Source organism: Hetaerina americana, unplaced genomic scaffold, assembly GCF_022747635.1.
Source record: "Hetaerina americana unplaced genomic scaffold, ioHetAmer1.1.p SCAF_51, whole genome shotgun sequence".
In the NCBI taxonomy this organism is placed as follows: domain Eukaryota; kingdom Metazoa; phylum Arthropoda; class Insecta; order Odonata; family Calopterygidae; genus Hetaerina; species Hetaerina americana.
In genome coordinates, this window is record NW_027287107.1 from 2,369,871 (window position 1) to 2,382,009 (window position 12,139).

Consider the following 12,139-nt stretch of genomic DNA (forward strand, 5'->3'; position numbering starts at 1 on the left):
GTAAAAAGGGTCAGTGTGTCATGAAAGTAGCTGTTTACATTTATTTGAAACATAATTAAGGTAACCACAAAAATAATGAAATTAGTGATGAGGGTTCTTCGATTTTATTATATCTTCCTCATTTTAAACTCACCAAAAGAGTTTTGTTCATTCAAACTTTATATTTCATAATTTACAACCATGGAAGTTATCTTCCTGTTGTGTTAATGGGACGAATGTTTAGAAATGAAATTGAAAGAAAAGTGCATTGAAAAACATGGTCGTGAACTAACATGTGAATGAAGCCAACTGGAAAAAGAAGATGAAAAATTTGAAACTGAAAACATTTGGGATGAATCTACCTCTAAAAAATCATCCTTATGCATCATTTAGGGGCAGTGACTATGTTTCATAAGGTTGTAAATGAAGAATTTATTGAGATTGTATTGGATAGGCAAAGAGTTTTATTGCTTTTATAAATTCACCAAACCCCAAACACTTAAATGAAATGTAAGACATTCATTCCATTTCTTCCCCAGGCGAAGCAATATGACTCTGTGTGGACAAATATAATGTTCACAAAATGTGAAAATTGTCGTTTTTTAAGGAAATATTTTTTCAAATTGTTTAACTTAGATATAGAAATGCTCAAAAACTGTGGGAGACAGATCCACATTAATTATTTTTAGCAAAAATTATAATAATTGCCCAAGTACAGTACCAAAACATTTAGATCATAGACAATGTTTTGGTAAATTTCTATACTATATGCATCTAGGTAAGTACTTCAAAATAAGGAGTTAAGCCTGGATTAGAGCCTGTAGCTGCCTTCACTATTATAATAAATGATTTGCTCGATTTCTGTGAAATTTTTCCCCTGAAGTTTTTGTGTTACTAATTAGTTCACTGGTGTCTTTCATTTGAAAAAATCAAACTATGGAGATAAACAACACTTCAATGGGGATTTCTAGCAAAGAATATGCCTTAAACAGATAAAATGCTAGCAAAAGAGGGAGGAGAAATGTATTAGTCAACACTTGGCAGACTAGGGGTTATTTCTTCTCTGGTTAGACATGGCTGTAAGCGGTTGGTCACAGAGCAAATTAATTTTTTTTTATGGAGCCAAGAAAGAGATGGCAATTAAAGGTTACAGGCTGCATATATTCACTAAATATTATGTGTTTGGGATGGAAGAACTAATTCCATTGATCATTACATTTTTAAGCCCAATAATAAAATTTCAAACCGAATTTATAACTTTTTCATTTCACATAATATCTGTTTGCATTTCAGCATCTCGATTGAAGATATTTTTGCAGGTGTAGAAGTAAAGTGTGTAAATGTTTTCTTGAATCCCTTGTTTTAGGATACCATGAATGAATAATTATAGTCATGTTTTGCAAGATCTATTCTTTTGAAAAATATATTTTGAGAGATTGTGAAAAACCCAGACTATCTAAAAAGTTAATGTTGCTCACATTAATATGCAGTAGCATTTTTCATGTGAGGGATGTTTACTGATATCATTAAGTAATAATCCAAGATTCTTCTATTCCCTATTTTATAAAGGTACATTAAGTGGGCTCTCTTCATGTCTTCAAAAGGGACGTATTTAATATGTTTTCTAGGAAGGATGTGATTTCTTTTATCAAATTCTTTTACTCCTTGTGCTGGAATCCCTTCTATTCCTTGGGATTCGTTAGTTTTAATAGTCTGCTGTAATTAAATTAATACCTTTAAAACTTGAGTTTAAATAAATTACTCAAATAATCTAATTATAGTCATTTTCTCATGCTTAAAGAAATATTCTTAAAAATCATGATTGAGGATATTCCTTGGGTTTATTATGATTACAATTTTAATGCAGGGCGAGACAGAATGGACTCCCTGATTTGAAGGGTAAATTGTATAAAAATCAACCAAGATAATTTTTAAAATATTTTTATTTCTGAAAACTGCATCCAATAAATTATTTTCATTAGGTTTTGAAAATTATTTCATCCAGGTGACGACCTTGGTGAGCGATGCACCTGTTGAGTTGTTCATAAAAGTTTTCGAGAATTCTTCTCAGCATATCTTTCGTTTTACCAGTGATATCATCTGTAATTGCCTCCTTAAGAGCTTCCAAGGTCCTTGGTCAAATTTTGTAAACTTCAGCTTTGAGATATCCCCAAAGAAATAAATGGCATGGGCTCCAATTTGGGGAGCCAGGAAGGCATGGAACTTCCCCTCATAAGGAGATCGTGCAGCTGGGGATATCGTTCTTGCAGGATTTAGCTTGAACGATGGGCGGTATGAGCCGTGATACCATCCTGGGGAAACCAAAAGGCTTCTGTGTCATATTCCTCACCATACTCTTCCATTTTGTGGAGGAAACAGTTCTCCAGCATCTCACAATCATGCACATAGTTAACAGTAACAGTTGAACTTCGAAGTTCAAAAAAGTAAAGCCCAGTAATCCTTATGAAAGACGCAGCGCACCAAACTCACTTTGAGGCTAAGAAGAGGTCTTGGATAAAGTTTGCAATGGTTGTCAGTCGCCCAGTAACAAAAATGTATCTTATTTACTGAGCCGGAGAGGTGAAAATCCATTTCCCCACTCGATCACAGTGCCCTCTGCATCGCCAACACACTATCATTCTTCTTAAAAAACGTTTCTACTATAAAGCCTGGATTCTCACCAGACCACTACATGGTGACTACTAAAATAGTATTTCCCCCAGCTAACGCAGGTAAGCCAATCCAGGGAATTCTGTTTTTTAAATCTTTATTGCTCATATTTCATGTACATTATTATTCCTATGAATTTGTATATATGTTAATGCACCTATAAATGTAATTGAATCTTAAAGAAGCCCATACAATTATGTATTGTTCTATGGTGAATACATCTATCTACCCATGTAAATGGTGCACATATTCCACACAAAAGAGCAAACCAGTCATGGTCTTAGACATCAACAGGCTTTTCAATGATTGTTGCAAGTAATCAAGAGTTAGGGTTGTGGAAGATTGAAAGTGTTTTGTAGTACTAATGCCATGTGCAATATTCCTGGCTAAAATAATTGCACTCTACCAGTCTTCTAGCACATTTCTTTCCTGCACGTGGGAGGTGAAACTAAATTCTATAAATAAGCCATGGATTTATTTACAGGGTTACAACATATATGGATGCTGAAAGTTGGAATGGTGACAGCTTGTTAAGTGTGTACATAGTGATAAGATTAGTTGTTTTAGATACATCACATAAGCACAAATACATTTATTTTTATGTATGGCAAAGGGGTTATTCATGGATAAGTGTTTTTTATATCCTTATATTGCCTATGCAAATAAAGATAACATAAAAAACACACATACATGTGTGTATGTGTATATATGGGTCACGGTAGTCCAGGGGGAAGAGCGTTGGACTACTGACCGGAGGGGCCCCAGTTCGATGCCTGGGCAAGGCACTCTGGGCACCTGCAGCTCCACCCAAGCTATGTGACTTTTTGGGTACCAGGTCTACCTGGGAACCCATAACCGACAGAGGGAAAGGAACTGGCCCCCCTATCCTGATGTGGGAATTTCACACACCGTCGGTATTAGTACTGGGTGAACTCGACCATCAGCTACCAAACCGACCTTTGGGTTGATTACTGTGTTTTATATGTGTATATATATACATATATATATATGCATATATATATATATATATACATATATATTTATATATATATATATATATACATATATATATATATATACATACATATAAAACACAGTAATCAACCTGAAGGTCAGTTTGGTAGGTGATGGTAGAGTTCAGCCAGTACTAAGCCCGACAGCGGGTGATATTCAGACATCAGGGTAGGGGAGAGGTATATACATGTATATGGAAAATATATATATATATATACATGTTAGGCAAACGAGGAAAGGGAAGGAACAGGATAGGGATGTTGGATGGGATGAGGGGAGGAAGGAAGTACTCAGAGATGAAGAGGGACCGGATGTGGAGTAGGATGCTGTATTTTGTGTTTTGTTAGGAGTCACAAAATATTTATTTAGTAGCTGTGTCCATCTAAAAACCTACCTTAACCGGTAGATTACCTAATAATATATATACCTGTATATATATACATACATATATATCAACGTCACCTCCCTCTATACCTCTATTCCCCATACAGAAGACTTATCCTCCCTCTGGCATTATCTTTCTCTATGCTCCCTACCCCAGTGCCCCTCGACTGAATTTCTCTTCAATCTTGCCAATTTTTTCCTGACAAAAAATACATCCTCGTTCAAAAATTGTTTTTATTTACAGACCAAGTGCACAGCAATAGGAACAAGGATGACACCATCATATGCCAATCTCTTCATGGGCCATCTCGAAGAGACTTTCCTTTCATAGCAACCCTTCCAACCTCTTTTCTGGGTCAGCTGCATAGATGACATTTTTATTCTCTGGACACATGGCTCTGAGTCTCTCAATAATTTCTTATCAGCCTTAAATTCATCTTCCAGTGTTAAATTTACTTCTTCCATTTCAGACTCCGCCATCACCTTTCTTGACACAGACATCTCACTTCACAATAACAAATTTACCAATTCAGTACATATCAAAGCCACTAACAATCAACAATACCTACATTACTCCAGCTGTCATCCTCACCACACCAAACACTCAATTCCCAACTCTCTCTCTATCTGCGGACACTGAATTTGCAACACCACAGTCAGTCTCAACAAATACCTCCACAATCTACACCATGCACTCCACAAATGTGATTACCCAGAAAAGCTCCTACAAAATAAAATCCACTGCTCCACCCGACCACACACCACATAAAAACAACTCCACATCTGATGCAGGACTCAACCTGTATACCACGTATTTCACTGGATCCAACAGACTGAAATCCTTTCTTGAAGAACTGTTTCCAATTTTACACGACAATGACGCGACTTCATCCTTACTACCTCAATGCCCTTCTCTCGCATACAGACAACCCACCAATCTCAAAAACCCTCTGAGATCCACCAACCCTTTGGCACCCCCCCTGACAAATCTCAGGTAAGGAGGCAGCTTGCTGTGCACTGAAAAGTACAAAATACTTAATAGTGATTGGGAATTGGAATGTGGTAGCAGCCAGGGAGAGATAGTATTGAAAGAGGAGACTTCAGTTCTACATCTAAATTTCCATAATACCCTGCAAGGGCATGTGGCAGGGGTTGATAGGTCACCAGCCATGCATGCTTAATCCCAAACATGACAACTCTACAATTTAGGAGAAAGGAATGACTTTGGGGTGGAAACTGTGGAATTGTACTGAAGAAATAGCTTAATTTTAACTAACACCTGGTTCAAATACCTTAGTTGATGACGGTAAGCATAGAAATGCCGGGGTATATTGGGTTATTTTTTGTCTAAGCATATATTTACGAAATTTTGCGATTAAATAACTGTACTGTTGCTATCAAACCTTTATTGATCACCAATTACATGAGAAAGTTCACAGCCTTCAAGGTCCTCTCCATGCAGATACCTAAAACACTCCATAAGACTTTTCCACGGTTCAAAGTAGTGTGGATCTGTCAGCTTGTTGAGAACCATTTGACTTTTTTGTGTCGCTTTTGCCACTTCCACACTGTCAAATACTGTCCCTTTAAGCTCTTATTTGACATTAGGAAATAAAAAACAGTTACTGGGGCCCAGGTCGGGTGATTATAGTGGCTGGTCCAACACGGTGATACCGTATTTCCCAAAGAATGCCTTCGCAGACAAGACAGAATGGGCTGATGCACTGTCTTGGTGAAGCATCCATGAATTCCTCTTCCACAAATCGGATCTTCATTTCCATACTCATTCCTGAAGGGCAGCCAAAACCTTGAGGTATCAACGTTGATTGACTGTCTGACTTTTGGGGACCCAGCGAACGTAGAAAATTCTACATTTGACGAAAAACAATCATCATGTCTTTGAATTTTGATTTGCTCAGTTTCGCTTTATTTTGCCATGGTGAGTTTGGGCTCTTCCAATGCATCGATTGGCACTTTTTTTAAATCATGGGTAATAAACCACGGCTCATCAGAAGTAATCACTCTAACAATTCTGGATCTTTATCAATGTTGTTTACAAGGTCAGCACAAATGTTCAATCTCGATTCCTTTTTCTCTGGAATGAGAAGTTTTGATACCATTTTTGTGCAAACTTTGTGCATCTACTTCAAGAAGTTTTCTCGGGTCTTCCATTGAGTCAGGGGCTCCATATTGGCCGACATTTCGATGCCTGACTCGTGCATCGTCCTCAGGGTAGTTTATGCATCTTCATAATACCCGACAAGCCACCGAAAGGGTGTGTAGCGGGGGGAGTGTTAGATCACCACCTGTAAAAGGGAACAAAATCACATGCAAAATCAACACACCCATGCAAAGCTGTACCCACAGTGGCATATACATTCATACCAAAATCCTGTCTACTTACACGCAGACAAATACAAAAACTATCAACTGACAAACAATTGCACCTTAAAATGCTGTAAAAGATTTATCCAATAATGTGCAAGCTAGAATTTGACAAGTAAGAAGCAAAATCCCACTACCACATGGACATACAACGTTCTCCTTCCCCATGGTAGGGAATGTGACCCAACGCTGCAAGAGGAACCCCCCACAGAGAGACACGAGGGATGGAAGTGGAAACTTAAAACCAGACAAAGCAGAGCTATCAATGCTGTTAAGAACCGCACATTATTAAATGGCATTCTAATGCGGTCATGTGGGATAGGTTTTGACAACAAAGCACACGAGGTTGGTGAAAGTGCATGCAATTGAGTAGAACTAATTTTTCTCTAGGCACTGAGTGTGAGAAGTGGAATTTTTGCTATATATAACCCTACAGTTGCTATCCCGCATTGTCCATGGGAGGAAGGAGTTCTTGAGTCTGCTAGTTCTGGCATCTATTTCCCACATTTCCTATACTTGATCCAAGCGACCGATGTATGTTGGAGTGCGAATAATTTGCCAAACCCCGGTGCTGAAACATGGAGATCTGAATTTATGTAGTAAGTTCAACCTAGCATTGAATCGTCTTTCTTCTAATGATTCCCACCATAACTCCAGAAGCATTTTAATCATGCTTTTTGTTTTATCGTAAGAGGTTTTAATGAAATGGGCTGCCTGGTGTTGAACCTTCTCAATTTCCCGAATTAGGCCTTTTTCGCTTGGATTCCATATGCTACACGCATATTCTACCTGTAAATGAGGCCTTGCTAGAGTGTGGTAACGTCCCTTGACATTGGAGTCACTTCTGCCGACAATATGACTAATGAATCCCAATTTTTTATATATTTGCCCGCAGACTTTACATATGTGGGTCCTTCAGTTGTCTTCAGCGGTAGTAATACCCAGATATTTTACCGTATTAACTACTTTCAGGTCAACTCCAGCTAACTCTTCAACAAATCTCGTTGATCTTTTAAAGAAATTTACCACTGAAAAATTATTAAGGTTTGGTGACAATCCCCATTTTGAACGCTATTTAGTAATGCAATCGAGATCCTCTAGCAGGATTAAAGGATCCTCATCCCTTGATATCTCCCGATAAATCACGGTGTCATCCGCGTGCATCCTTATCTTACTTTTTACTTACTAGAATTTCTTCAACCCAATTTATAGCACCCTTGTTTATACCTGGGACCTTAAATTTACAAATAAGTTTACCATGAGGAACATTATCAAATGCCTTTTGAAAATCTAAAAAGATCGCATCCACTTGCCTACCACTTCCACCTGATAAAAGTAAGTCATATGTGAATAATCCTAATTGGGTCTCGCATGAGCAGGTTTTCCTGAATCTGTGTTGATTGTTACTTAAAAAGTTAATGTTATCAAGGTATCTCATTATGGAACTGACAATTTTGTACTCCAAAATTTTGCAACTTACAGAAGTGAGAGAAGTAGGTCTATAATTACTGGGGTATACTCTGTCACCACTTTTAAAAATAGGCTTTATTTGTACGATTTTCCAAATATTAGGGACTTTGCACTCAGTGAGGTACTTGTTAAATATAACTTTGAGGTGCGGGGCAATGTTAGGAGCTAAATGTTTTATCACCCCAGCTGGTTCGGGACCCGTGGATTTGTTGGGTTAAATCTCATTAAGCAATTTGACAACACCTTGTTTGTCCGCTGTTATTTTTGCCATGGGTTCAGTATGTATTGTTTCTTGGAGATATGAGGTGGCAACATCGTTCATGGAAATGCTTTGGGAGAATGTTTGCTTTTCTCTCACTGTGAGTATGAATGATATTGTTACAATCCCTTAAGCAAGCCACGGTTTGTTTCTCTCACTCTTTAAAACTTTAGGGCCAGTGTCCAAAATACTCGCTTAGTACTTATGTTTAAAGTCTTGTAAGAGGCTATGTCATTGTGTTTTGGTTTCAATTTTAGAGGATCTATCCTTATCCAATAACTGTTTATTCTGCGAGGATGATGTGTTCACGCCTGCTTTCTTTACCCGAGTGTAGCAGTCTCTGCTTTCGAAGGGCTTTTCTAACGCCTTTATTGTACCACTCGGGGTCGCAATTTTCTTTAATGTACTTTATAGCGATGAAATCTGCGATGCCTTTTGCATAATAGTGACTAATTGTGTCCAAGTTTCTTCCATGTTGGCCTGACTTAAGGGCATTTTGAACTCCGGTAGTGAAGAGTTTAATTGACTGGTAAAAGTTTCAAAGTCTGCTTTATGGTATTTAAAATTTTTCTTTGTTTGTTTCACAATCTTTTTTATTTCTACTTTGAAATTGATATTGAAGGATTTATGACCACTCAAGCCCTCGTCAGTTGATACACTCATACAATGTTCAGGTGTGTTCGTAAGAAATAGGTCCAATATGTTCTTTCCATGGGTGGGCATGCATACTGCTTGCTGGAGGAAGTTTCTTCAAACCAATTTTAATAAGGAATTACAAGATGCACGATCGTGGGTCCGAGATTTAACACTATTGCTGTCCCAATCGATAACAGGGAGGTTAAAGTCACCACCAATTATTTTGACGCTGTTATTATTTTTACAGGCAAATTTGTACGAGGGTCATCCGGAAAGTAGTACCCGTTCGTGCCGCATGAAGTGCTGACGACGCGAGTAGCCGCTGGACGAGGTCAGATAGCTTCAGTGGCTTGGCTGCCTTCTCTGAGCCAAGTTGCGTGACGCTAGCATTGCCTGTGTTGTTTCTGTGATTGTTTACAATGTTTAAAAAAATTGAGAACGCCGCCAGTTGTGAAGTGAGGGCAGTGATTAAATTCCTCAATGCAAGAAACGTTCGCCCATGTGATATTCATCGCCAATTAAAGGAGGTGTATGGAGACAATGTAATGGACGAGTCGTCTGTTCGGCGGTGGTGTCGCAACTTCAACATGGGGAGGGGGAACACACACGACGATGAGCGTTCGGAGAGACCGTCTGTCATTACAGACCAACTGGTGAGCTCAGTTGACGAATTCGTGAGGAACGATCGGCGCGTCACAATTGATGACATCTGTGAGCATTTTCCCAATGTTTCTCGAACAATTGTTCATGAAATTGTTAAACACCATCTGCATTATGCAAAAATTTGTGCAAGATGGGTCCCTCGCGTATCTCAATGAGCTGGCGGCGAAGGACTATGCAGCAGGAATACAGAAACTTGTCACACGTTATGACAAATGCCTTAATTTGCTTGGAGATTGTGTTGAGAAGTAGTTTAAAGTATCCTCTTTCAAATAAAATTTTTTATGTTTGTTAATATTTACTTTTGTGTCTTTATTTCACGAACGGGTACTACTTTCCGGATGACCCTCGTATATTTGGTCATTGAGGGTATGAGGTATTTTAAAATCGGAGTCTGACATTGATTGACACTGCTTTCAAAAATAGTTTTCACTGACAAGAAAACTCCTCCTCTGGGTCTTGTACCTTTATCGTGTCGGTAAACTTTGAAATCTCTTGGTCGTTTATATCATTACACAGCCAACTCTATGTACCTAATACTATATCAACGGAATAACATTGGATTATGTGCTCGAGATTCACCGTACTATTTTTGAGGCTTCTGCAATTTAGTGCAGGGATAGATAAATTATTTTTATTTTGAATGACGCCCGTATTTATGACCGACTGTAATTTAGGATGCGCGTGTGGAGAAGTGCGTGTCTAATGTCTTTATACATCAATGCCGGTGATGTACGTTACTTTTATATGTTTATTAATGATTTTATCTAAGCTAGATATTACTAGATATCTTAACCCAGATATTACCGATCCACTAAGTGACCTACTCTCTATCCTAAAAAAGGCCTTTTTGATCGAGTATCCTATCCGCTACCTTACTCGTCGCCTCCGCCGTGTAATGGACCCTAGATCGGTTCAGGGGAGACCTGCACGACCGAAGGGTTGGCCTTAGGTCGACAAAGGAGGCTCGTATGTCCGAGCAGAATCGCAGTCTCTGGTTTATGTCTTTCACTCGGCTCCAAACCAGAGACCCACGATCCTCCCTCGGAACAATGCTGCAGACCGTTAAACCCAGCTGTACACCCTCGACGCCTTGAACACGCTTCACCTCAGAGCTCAGTTCTTTACGGGAACAGAGGACCTCCTCGGATCCACGTCAGATTTTGCATGAATCATGTTGAATGATTATGCAAAATCTGTTGGAACACTTTCTTTGTTGATTCCTGATATTCAGCAAGAGCTCAGCCACGTCGGCGATGATTATCGCCGATCAATTTACCGCGCGGATCGTCTTCGACCGTTTCTCGTCCCTCCTTAAACCTTTAAAACTACTCAAAAACTTGTGAGCGCGATAAGCATTTACTTTCTTTAACAATGCATAAGCTTCTGTAAGTTTTCCCCATTTTCAATAGAAATTTGAGGTGAGGTACTCGTAGCTCTATTTGAACTCTTCGCATTTTTCCGATTAGACACTAGCGCAAGGACTTCAAGGCGATTTCTACAGCGGGACTGAGAGACGTACAACCAGGTGGGGGAAGCATCAACAGGCACCGACATGTTCAAACCTACCGTGGTGTGCTCTGTAGCAGCTCCAGTCCGGTTATTTAACTGTCAAACCCAATAGAAATTACTTGATCAAGTTCCATACTTCCCCGGGTGCAATTATGAGTCGCAATTTAATGCTGATAAAATGCAATGTTAAATTTAAGAGAATTAATTCTGGAAGGAGTATAAGGAAATGAGATTTAAAACATTTAATTGGGGCAAAAGGGAAAGATTACTAGGAGGCAACTGATGGCATTTTGAGCTAGGTAAATATGTTGGGTACAGTAGAAGATATATGCTAATTGCTCAAGCAACAAAAGAAACAATAAGAAATGTAAATAGATTAGGAACCCAGAGGAAATGATTTGAACATTGGATGAGAGAAGAAAATTGAGGAATGTGAACACAGAATTAGGAAAAACAGTACAACGAGCTAAACAACATTCAGTAAAAAGTAACTAATATGGCAGGGGAACATGGTGGAAAGAGCATTGCTAAGACATGAAGAGTTTATGGAGACATGGTGAAATGGACATGATATGCAGGTGAAGGAGCTGTCAGGATTTATGGAAGAAAATAAATGTACACTATTAGATATGCAACTGATAAATCAATAATTGAATCAGAAGAGCTTCTGACAAGGTGGAAAGAATGTATAGATGAATTACATGGTGAATATAATGAACCAGGAAGTTTGGGGGGAGAAAGATAATATGAAATTGATGAGCATAGCTTGGACCAGGAATTGTTAATGGAAAAGCAAGTCAGGAAATTTAATCAGAGGCCATGGAAATAGGCAACAGTTTTGCAGAGAAACTCAAGAATTTGGGTAAATAGGGGAGGAATAGTTTTTATGGGCGAATTTGTAGTAACCATGAGGGAGGAATTGGCTGACAAACTTTGTAATTCCATTTCAAAAATGGGGAAAGCGGTTGTATTTGAGCACTTAAGTTCTAAATGTTTGATTTCCCACGAGGGAAAGGTGGGACTTGGAACAAAAAATGATGGGGGAAAGAGCAAATGAATACTTAGGAGATGATCAAATCAGACGCTGAAAAAACAGCAGAATAGTCTTTCATATTTAAAAACTAAAAATATGAATTTATTCCAATCGGTAAATAAACGCATAGAATAGGA